Raw genomic sequence first — 10,901 nt, 5'->3', positions numbered from 1 at the left:
TCCATTTACAAGCAAATGCCATAATTTTATTATTCTTTATGGCTGAGTAATATTCCATTGTATATATATACCACAGTTTCTTTATCCATTCATCAATTGAAGGGCATCTTGGTTGGTTCCACAATCTAGCTATTGTGAATTGGGCTGCTATGAACATTGATGTGGCTGCATCACTGTAGTATGCTGATTTTAAGTCCTTTAGGTATAAACAGAGGAGTGGGATAACTGGGTCAAATGGTGGGTCCATTCCAAGTTTTCTGAGGAATCTCCATATTGCTTTCCAGAGTGGCTGCACCAATTTGCAAATCCACCAGCAATGTATGAGTGTGCCTTTTTCTCTGCATCCACACCAACACTTATTATTGCTTGTGTTCTTGATAATAGCCATTCTAATTGGAGTTAGATGAAATCTTAGGGTGGTTTTAATTTGCATTTCTCTAATTACTAGGGATGATGAGCACTTTTTCATATATTTGTTCATCACCTGTATATCTTCTTCTGTGAATTGTCTGCCCAGTTCCTTACCCGTTTATTGATTGGGTTCTTTGTATTTTTGGTGTAAAGTTTTTTAATATTTTATAAACTTTGGAGATTATTGCTCTGTCTGAAGTGTGTGTGGAAAAGATTTTTCTCACACTCTGTAGGCTCTCTTTTCACATTATTGATTGTTTCCTGTGATGAGAAAAAACTTTTTAGTTTAAATCTATCCCATTTATTGAGTCTTGCTTTTATTTCTTGCTCTGTGGGGGTCTTGTTAAGGAGTCTGGTCCTAAGCCAATGTGATGGAGATTCGGGCCCACTTTTTCTTCTATTTGATGAAAGGTCTCAGGTCTAATTCCTAGATACTTTATTCATTTTGAGTTGAGTTTTGTACAGGGTGAGAGATAGGGGTTTAATTTCATTTTACTGCATATGGATTTCCAGTTTTGCTAGCACCATTTGTTGAAGAGACTATCTTTTCTCCATTGTAAGTTTTTGTTTAGTATGAGATAACTGTATTTATGTGGTTTTGTCTCTATGTCTTCTATCCTGTATCATTGGTCTACCTGTCTATTTTGGTGCCAATACCATGCCATTTTTGTTACTATTTCTCTGTAGTATAGTTTAAGATCTGGTATTGTGATACCTCCTGTTTCACTCTTCCTGCTAAGGATTGCTTTGGCTATTCTGAGTCTTTTGTTCTTCCATATGAATTTCATGATTGCTTTTTCTGTTTCTATGTGAAATGTCATAGGGATTTTAATTGGAATTGCATTAAATCTGTTTAGTACCTTTGGAAGTATGGCCATTTTGATAATATTGATTCTGCCTATCCAAGAACATGGGAGATCTTTCCATATTATAAGATCTTCTTCAATTTCTTCCTTTCATGTCTTGTAGGTTTCATTGTAGAGAACTTTCACCTCTTTGGTTAGATTGATTCCCAAGTTTTTTTTTTTTTTTTTGAGGCTATTGTGAACAGAGTTGTTTTCCTCATTTCCCTTTCAGATGTTTCATCACTTGTGTATACAAATGCTTTAGTTTATGCGTGTTGATTTTATATCCTGCTATTTTGCTGAATTCATTTATGAGGTCTAGAAGTTTTCTGGTGGAGTTTTTTGGATCCTCTAAATATAGAATCATGTCATCAGCAAATAGTGACAGCTTGAGTTCCTCTTTTCATATTTGTATCCCTTTAATTTCTTTAGTCTGTCTAATTGCTCTGGCTAGTATTTCAAGGATGATGTTGAATACAAATGGTGAAAGAGGGCATCCAAGTCTTGTTCCACTTTTTAAAGGGAATGCTTTCAGTTTTTCTCCACTAAGAATGATGCTGGACATGGTCTTAGCATAGATCGCCATTACAATATTGAGGTATGTTCCTACTATCCCTATTTTTTTCTAGTGTTTTAAGCATGAAGGGATATCATATTTTGTCAAATGCTTTTTCTGTAAAGTATTAAGATTTGATACTGCATCTTGTTTTGAATTTTATTTTGCCAGATACTAGTACAACTGTGCCAACCTTCCTATATTTATTGTTGTATAGTAGGTCTTTTCCCATAATTTTACTTGCATTTAGTTCATAGTTGAGTAATGTTTTTTATATGCAGTCTAACTATCTCTGTCTTTTAAAGGAATGTTTGAAGTCATTTTATTGAAAGTAATCACTAATATGGTTGAGTATATGCTACTAATTTGTTATTTGAATCCTACTTATTCTATTTGTTATTTATGTTTCTTTTTCTACTTTATTTATCAATTAAATATTTTCTTCCTATTTAATATTCTCTATTGAATTTTTAGTGATATCTATTTGTTATTAATCATTTAGAGGTTGAATATGCTTGTATATCAAGGTTTACCTTCTAAGAATATCTTACTTTGTCAGTAATGCAGCAATGTAAGAAATTTATAATGATATAATTCCATTTTCCTCCTGCTCTGGGCCTTCAGAATTTTTCTTTGTTATGTATTTTAAATCTACATGTTATGTACCCCATGACATACTATTTTTTAAAAGAAGCTGGACGTGGTGGTGTCTGCCTATAATCCCAGAGACTCAGGAGACTGAAGCAGGAGAATTGCAAGTTCAAGGCCAGTCTCAGAAACTTAGCAAGACCTTCAGCAATTTAGCAAGACCCTGTTTTGAAATAAAAAGATCTGGGGATGTAACTTAGTTGTAAAGCACCTCTGGGTTCAATCCCCAGCATCAACCAATCAAAAATATTCTATTTTTTTAAAGCAATTAATTGTGAACACATAAATAATAAATATAATAAAATCAGTATTCTAAATTTTCCACATATTTACACTTTCCAGAACTATTCATTCCTTCCCACCGGTTCATTCTTCTACCTGCTGTGGTTTGCCTTCTGCCTAAATTCTTTCTTTCAATGTATGGTTGCTAGAAACAGACTCAACATTTATGTGCCAGATTAGTTTTGTTTTGTTTTGAAGGATTTTTCACTGGTTATAGAATTCTAAGTGAATGGATTTTTGTTCAACACTTTAGAGATTTCATTCCATCGTTCTCTGAACTTCATTATTTTAACCCTTATGCCTTTAAATCTAATGCATATGTCTTCTCTGGATGCTTTCAAGATGCTCTACTTTTCTATCATTATCAACAGTTCAAAGAATGTCTAAATTTTTAAAAATTCTATTCCTTAGGATTGAACTGAGATTTATGGATCTCTAGGTTGATATGCTTTATTAATTTTGGAAAAACTTTTCTCAAGCAGACCAGGCCCAGGTGTAGCCACTGCCCTCATGCAGTCTCCAGCATCACAGGCTGAGGCTTCCCATCTCTAACACGTGGGATCACTCTCTGCCTGCTGTCATGGATGTGTCCCAACCTGGATGCTACTGTCCTTAGTCCCAGCAGCTCCCTTCCTGGGACACCACATTATCAAGTACCTCTCATGCATCAGGCTACTGAAGAATAGGAAGTATGAACAGTATATTATAGTTTTATTGTAGAATTTTTTTTAGTACTAGTGTTATTACTATTATTCCTACTTTTATTTTTAATTATTTTTCTCACTCTATTTTCCTCTTATCTATCTGTATCTTTGGAGAATCTTTCTCTCTTTTCTAATACTAACAACCAATTTCTTTTGATTCTGCTTTCACTCTTCCTATAATCTAGTACCTCTATATGCTCACTTCTTATCTCATTAGCATTATACCCTCCACCCTGCTCCATCCTCTTTGTCCATCATTAGAAATTGTGAACCTTATTGCAAACCTATTGTTTATGCTGTAGATAATAATTGAACTCATCATTTCTGTTTATTAAGACAATACTGTTAATAAATTAATAGGAACTATTTGAGTTAAGACTGCATATTGTTTATATTGTGTGATGCTAATTTTGATCTACCACATTAAGGTGAAGTATTTGAAACCTGCAGGGACACTATAAGGCTATAGGGGGGAAACTGCAATACGTTGGATTCGCACTGCTAGAGGAAAAGATACACAAACAACATGAAAAATCAAGGGACGAAAGAGTCCCAAACCTAGATGCTATATCAATAGAATCCAATGACAACATGGTAGAAGAAATGTCAGAAAAGGAGTTCAGAATGCACATAGTTCAAATACTCTGAGAAGCAAAGAATAAGACAAGAGAGCAAATGCAGGAAATACATGATTTTATCAATAAACATTTAAGAGAACAAATGCAGGCAGCAAAAGATCATTTAAATAAAAAGATAGAGATTCTGAAAAAAACAAAAAACAGAAATCCTTGAAATGAAGGAAACAATAAACCAAGTTAAAAACTCAATAGAAAACATCACCAACCGACTAGATCACTTAGAATACACAACTTCAGAGAGTGAAGACAAAATACTTAATCTTGAAAGTAAAGTTGACCAAACAGAGGACATGGTAAGAAATCATGAATGGTACCTCCAAGAATTATGGGATATCATGAAAAGACTAAATTTAAGAATTATTGGGATTGAGGAAAGCACAGAGATACAAACCAAAGGAATGAACATCCTATTCAATAAAATAATATCAGAAAATTTCCCACATCTGAAGAATGAAATGGAAAATCAAATACACGAGGCTTACAGGACACCAAATGTACAAAATTACAACAGATCCACAGCAATGGACATTATAATGAAAATACCTAACATACAAAATAAAGATGGAATTTTAAAGGTTGCAAGAGAAAAGTATCAGATTACATGTAGGGGAAACCAATATGGATATCAGCAAATTTCTCAGCCCAGACCCTAAAAGCTAGAAGGGCCTGGAACAACATATTTCAAGCTCTGAGAGAAAATGGATACCAATCAAGAATATTATACCCAGCAAAACTTACCTTCAGATTTGACAACAAAATAAAATCTTTCCATGTTAAACAAAAGTTAAAAGAATTTACAAATAGAAAGCCTGTACTACAGAATATTATCAGCAAAATATTCCATGAGGCGGAAATGAGAAACAACAATGTAAGTCAGCAAAGGGAGGAACTACCCTAAAGGAAAAGCCAATTAAAGGAGAAACCAAATCAAGTTAAAAACCAAAAATAAGCCAAAATGACTGGGAGGACAAATCATATCTCAATAATGACCCTGAATGTTGATGGCCTAAACTCATTAATCAAAAGACATAGACTGGCAGATTGGATTTAAAAAAAGGACCCAACGATATGCTGCCTTCAAGAAACTCATCTCATAGAAAAGGACACCCACAGACTAAAGGAGAAATGATGGGGAAAAACATACCATGCACATGGACCCAGTAAAAATGTGGGGGATCTCAATCCTCATATCAGATAAAGTAAACTTCAAGCCAAAGTTAGTCAGAAGGGATAAAGAAGGACATTTCATACTGCCCAAGGGAAACATAAATCAGCAAGACATAATGATTTTTAATATTTATGCCCCAAACAATGGTGTATCTATGTACGTCAAACAAATTCTCTCAATTTCAGAAACCAAATAGACCACAACACAATAATACTAGGTAATGTCAACACACCTTTCTCACACCTTTCTTGTTTACCTCTAAGAATTTTTTTATATCCTCCTTGATGTCTTCTGCAATCCATGCATCATTCAACAGCATATTATTTAGTCTCCAGGTGTTTGAGTGGTTTCTATTTTTGCATTTTAATCATTGATTTCTAATTTTATTCCATTATGATCAGGTAGAATATAAGATAGTATCACTATTTTGTATATTTGCTAAGAGTAACTTTGTGGCATAATATATGGTCTATTTTAGAGAAGGATCCATGTGCTGCTGAGAAGAGTGTATTCCTCATTGATGGATGGAATATTCTATATGCTTGTTAAGTCTAAATTATTGATTGTGTTATTGAGTTCTGTGGTTTCTATGGTCAGTTTTTGTTTGGAAGATCTATCTGGCCAACATCATTCTAAATAGAGAAAAACTGAAAGCATTCCTTCTAAAAACTGGAAAAGACAGGGATGCCCTCTCTCATCACTTCTATTCAATATCATCCTTGAAACTCTAGTCAGAACAATTAGAGAGACCAAAGAAATTAAAAGGATACGAATAGGAAAAGAAGAAATCAAACTGTCGTTATTTGCTGAGGACATGATACTGTATTTAGAGGATCCAAAAAATTCCACCAGAAAACTTTTAGAACTCATAAATAAATTCAGTAAAGTAGCAGGATATAAGTTCAACAATCATAAATCTCATGCATTTCTATTTATAAGTGATGAATCCTATGAAAGAGAAATTAGGAAAACTACCCCATTCCTAATAGCTTCAAAAAATATATTTGAGAATCAATCTAACAAAAGAGGTGAGAGATCGCTACATCAAAAACTACAGAACAGTAAAGAAATTAAAGAAAACCTTAGAAGATGGAAAGATCTCCCATGTTCTTGGGTAAGCAGAATTAATGTTGCCAAAATGGCCATACTACCAAAAGCACTAAACAAATTCAATGCAATTCCAATTAAAATCCCAATGATGTACCTCATAGAAATACAGAAAGCAATCATGAAATTCATTTGGAAGACTGAGAGACCCAGAATAGCTAAAGCAATCCTTAGCAGGAAGAGTGAAGCAGATGATACCACAATACCAGACCTTCAAATATGCTATAGAGAAATAGTAACAAAAATGGCATTGTATTGGCACCAAAATTGACAGGTAGATCAAAGGTACAGATTAGAGGACACAGAGACAAACCCACACAAATATAGTTATCTCATACTAGATAAAGGTACCAAAACATGCAATGAAGAAAACATACCTCTTCAACAAATGGTGCTGGGAAAATTGGAAATCCATGTGCAGCAAAATGAAATTAAACCCCTATCTCTCACCCTGCACAAAAATCAACTTAAAATGGACCAAGGACCTCAGAATGAGACTTTAGACCCTGCACCTAGTAGAAGAAAAAGGAGGTCCAAATCTTCATTATGTTGGCTTAGGACCAGACTTTCTTGACATGACTCCCAAAGCACAAGAAATAAAAGCAGGAATCAATAACTGGGATAGATTCAAACTGAAAAGCTTTTTCTCAGCAAAGGAAACAATCAACAATGTGAAGAGAGAGCCTAAAGAATGGGAGAAAATCTTTGCCACACATATAATAGATACAGCACTTATCTCTAGAATACAAAAAGAACTCAAAAATCTTTATACCAAGAATACAAATAGTACAATCAATAAGTGGATTAAGGAAATGAGCAGACACTTCACAGAAGAAGTTCTACAAATAATCAACAGATATATATAAAAAAAAATGTTCAACATCTGTAGTAATAAGAGAAATGCAAATCAAAACTACCCTAAGATTTTATCTCAGCCCAATTAGAATGTCTATTATCAATAGTACAAGCAACAATAGGTGTTGGCGAGGATGTGGGGAGAAAGGTACACTCATACATTGCTGGTAGGGTTGCAAATTGGTACAGCCACTCTGGAAAGTAGTATGGAGATTTCTTAGGAAACTTGGAATGGGACCACCATTTGACTCAGCTATCTCACTCCTTGGTCTATACCCAAAGGACTTAAAATCAGCATACTACAGTGACACAGCCACATCATTGTTTACAGCAGCTCAATTCACAATAGCTAGATTGTGGAACCAACCTAGATGCCCTTCAATTGATGAATGATAAATAAACTGTGGTATATATACACAATGGACTATTATTCAGTCATAAAGAAGAATAAAATCATGACATTCACAAGTAAATGGATGGAGTTGGAGAATATCAAGTTAAGTGAAATAAATCAATCCAAAAACTCCAAAGGCCAAATGATTTCTCTGATAGATGGATGATGATACATTATGGGGCAGAGGGAGTAAGACAAGAATAAAGGAAGGATGAATTGAGCAGAGGAAAATGAGGGGTGGGTAGGGGGCGGCAGGAAGGAAAGATAATACAATGAGACAAACATCATTACCCTATATACATGTATGATTACACAAATGGTGTGACTCAACTTCATGTACAACCAGAGAAATGAAAATTGTACCCCATTGTGTGCAATGAATGAAAAATAATGAAAAAACTTGTCTTCAAATATTTATTCTATACAATTCATTTTCTTCTTTTCTACTGGTCTCCAATTATATAATGTTAGACTGTTAGACCCTAGAGGACTTGGATGAAGCTTTCAAGTCCCCTGCTACCGCTGCTTTATCTTTGTTTTAGTTTCAATTTATATACTCTCCAATGGCCTGTTTTCAAAATAAGTAATTCTGGTATTGCCTTATTCTTAGTGCTAGGATTTCTGTTTGATTTTATTTGTATAGATTCCCTTTCTCTCCTGAAATTCCCAATATTTCTCACATATGCTCATATTTTCCACTAACATTTTCACATATTCATTACAGTTATACTAAGGCTCCTGTTTGTTAATTCCAATATCTGGGTTGCACGTGGTTTTCTTCTATGGATTAGCCTTTTTTTCCCTTTGTGAATAACTTTTTCCTGCTTTATATTCCATAACTTTTCATTGTTTCCAAGATTTTGTGTGTAAACAAATACTGAAGACTGAGGTACATAATTTGTACTCTTAAAAAATGGTGTTCCTCCTCTGCCATGTTGTTATAGTATGAGGGTGTTGAGACGATATAATCATCAGTTCAGTGGTCTGGGTTTTATTTTGGAGTTATATTCAGCTTATGTACGGGTTCAAAAAATTTGAGGATAGGATCTATACGTCTTGATACCCATGTGCAGTAGGACTCTAGAGACCCCTACACTTTATAGCCCCCCTACCATCATTACAAGGACCAAGAGATTTCCTTCTGCTTCTCAATTCAACTGCTAGTGTTAGTATTTCCAGGAAGCTTTCTTTATACCTCCACTCTGCCCATTTCCGTTTACTTTTTGCACATCAGAAGTTCTCTACACCCGTTTGTGCCTTGTCACGTTCCACTCGAAAGCCTAGTGCACCTCAGAGATGAAGATGTGATCTGTTTCAGTTCTCCTTCCCTGCCTTGGTCTCTGTTGGGCCCCTGCCATGGACCAGTGAAGGCCTTGTGCCCCTCTAGGGTGCTCTGTCTTAGCTTTCCTGTTCTGCCTTCATTCTTCAATGTTGCCATAAGTAATAAAAGCTCTACATGTTTGGGGTAATTTCTCTAAGCTCTAGTTTACCAATCCTGGAGCCTAGTAAAGGTCCCGTGAACCTTGAAATATTTTCTCAGCCCTCTTGCCCTATTTCCAGTCTTTCAAACATTGCCATCACATTCTCTATGAAGGCACCATAGGGAAGAATTGACAGATGAGTGCAGTTCGCAGTGTGACTGTGGTTCCTTGGGATTCTGATCCACCATGACAATATATACATGGTCAGGAACAGTCTTTTTAAATTTTCTTGGTTTCTTTTTCCCTTAATCTATGCCAGGTTGGCTCCTTCTCCTGACATTCCCATAGAGAGATCTCTTCTCTTCTACAAGACTCATTTTTTCTCAGCTCTCTCATGTGTTTCATAAAATTATAGTACTATAATGTATCTGGCTTGTTCTTGATAGGGTGGGAATAACAGTCTCTGGTGAATTTTCTACATCCTAACTGAAAGTGAAAATTAGCAACCTGAATTTATGGCTGGTCCTTGAGAAATATCTTGAACTATATAGTTAAAACCCTGAAGCAATTGCCTGGAAATGTTTCCAAGATGCTTATGTGAAACTATATACCATTTCAGCTACTATGAGACATAAACTACTCCTCAAAATGTCACCATTTCAGATTAACCCACATAATGATATCCTGTGGCTTCCACAGACGTTCATAACTCCATGGGAAAACTAGGAAATTTCAGAAGTTAAAATAAGGACTTTACTGAGAACTTAGCCTCAAAAATAGGCAGTTGGCATATCCATGGAGACTGGGCAAGCTCATGGGGGACAGAGTTCTCCTCTCTCCATCACCTACTTTCTAAGCACAAGGATTGGAAAACCACTGTCTGTTTGTCCATGCTGCTGAGAACCGCAGCCAAGCCAAGGACTTGTGGGCAATGTTTAGACCTTAACCTTTAAGAAAATCTGATACGACAGAATATCCCTGGGAAACAGGGTGAAGATCTCTTGGTTTTAGCCTCTTCATCTGGAATACTAGTAATACCTATCTCAAAGGGTTGTATAAGTCTTACAACAGACACCACCAGTATACACTTAAAACGAATGATAATTCAAGATTACATTAAAAACTTTACCCAAGTTAATGTTGGAGCCAGGGTTGAAATCCAGTTAAATTTTACATGCTAATTTTAGAGAGGAAGGAAAGGGATAACTATTTGAGAATAATTACCTGACCCACTCAAAATGATGCAAAAGATAAATACTAAATCTAGAATTCAAATCCAGAGATTTAATTCCTAGGGTATATTGCTTCTCAGTTCAATTCCATAGGCAGGGATAAAATACAAAGTGGGAGACATAGATAAAAATTAGAGAAAAAGCAGAAGCATAATCAGAATAAATGCATCAAGTATAAGGATTATTCTCTCTGCTCTTCCTAAGATGCTGCAACCTGCAACTGTTGTTTGCTATTTATTTAAATTACTGACCAAATATATATGATGTACTAATATGTGCCATGCCTTATGCTACAGATAACAATATAATATTGAACAAAGCACAGGTACATTCTCAAGGACCTTACTTTCTGTCAGGGGACATAAATTATAAGCCAGCTATTAAAAGTTGAGTTGCAGTTAAAAAAAAAAAAAAAAACTCCATATGACTTCTTGGCTTGATTTACATTTTTAAGCTAGAATTTGACTTAAACAGAATTATTTGAACCGAGGAACTGCTTTCATTTAGCTGCTGTATAAATTTGGCCTCAGTACAGCCATCTCTCAATGAGATATGTAATGTAGAGATATAAATTTCTAAAATATGTTACTTCAGTTATTCAGTTCCTCTTCCTTCTCTGCTAAATTCCAATTAAGCACTG

The sequence above is a fragment of the Sciurus vulgaris genome, assembly GCF_902686455.1.
Source record: "Sciurus vulgaris genome assembly, chromosome: 5".
Taxonomy (NCBI): domain Eukaryota; kingdom Metazoa; phylum Chordata; class Mammalia; order Rodentia; family Sciuridae; genus Sciurus; species Sciurus vulgaris.
Note: the sequence above shows the minus strand (reverse complement) of the source record.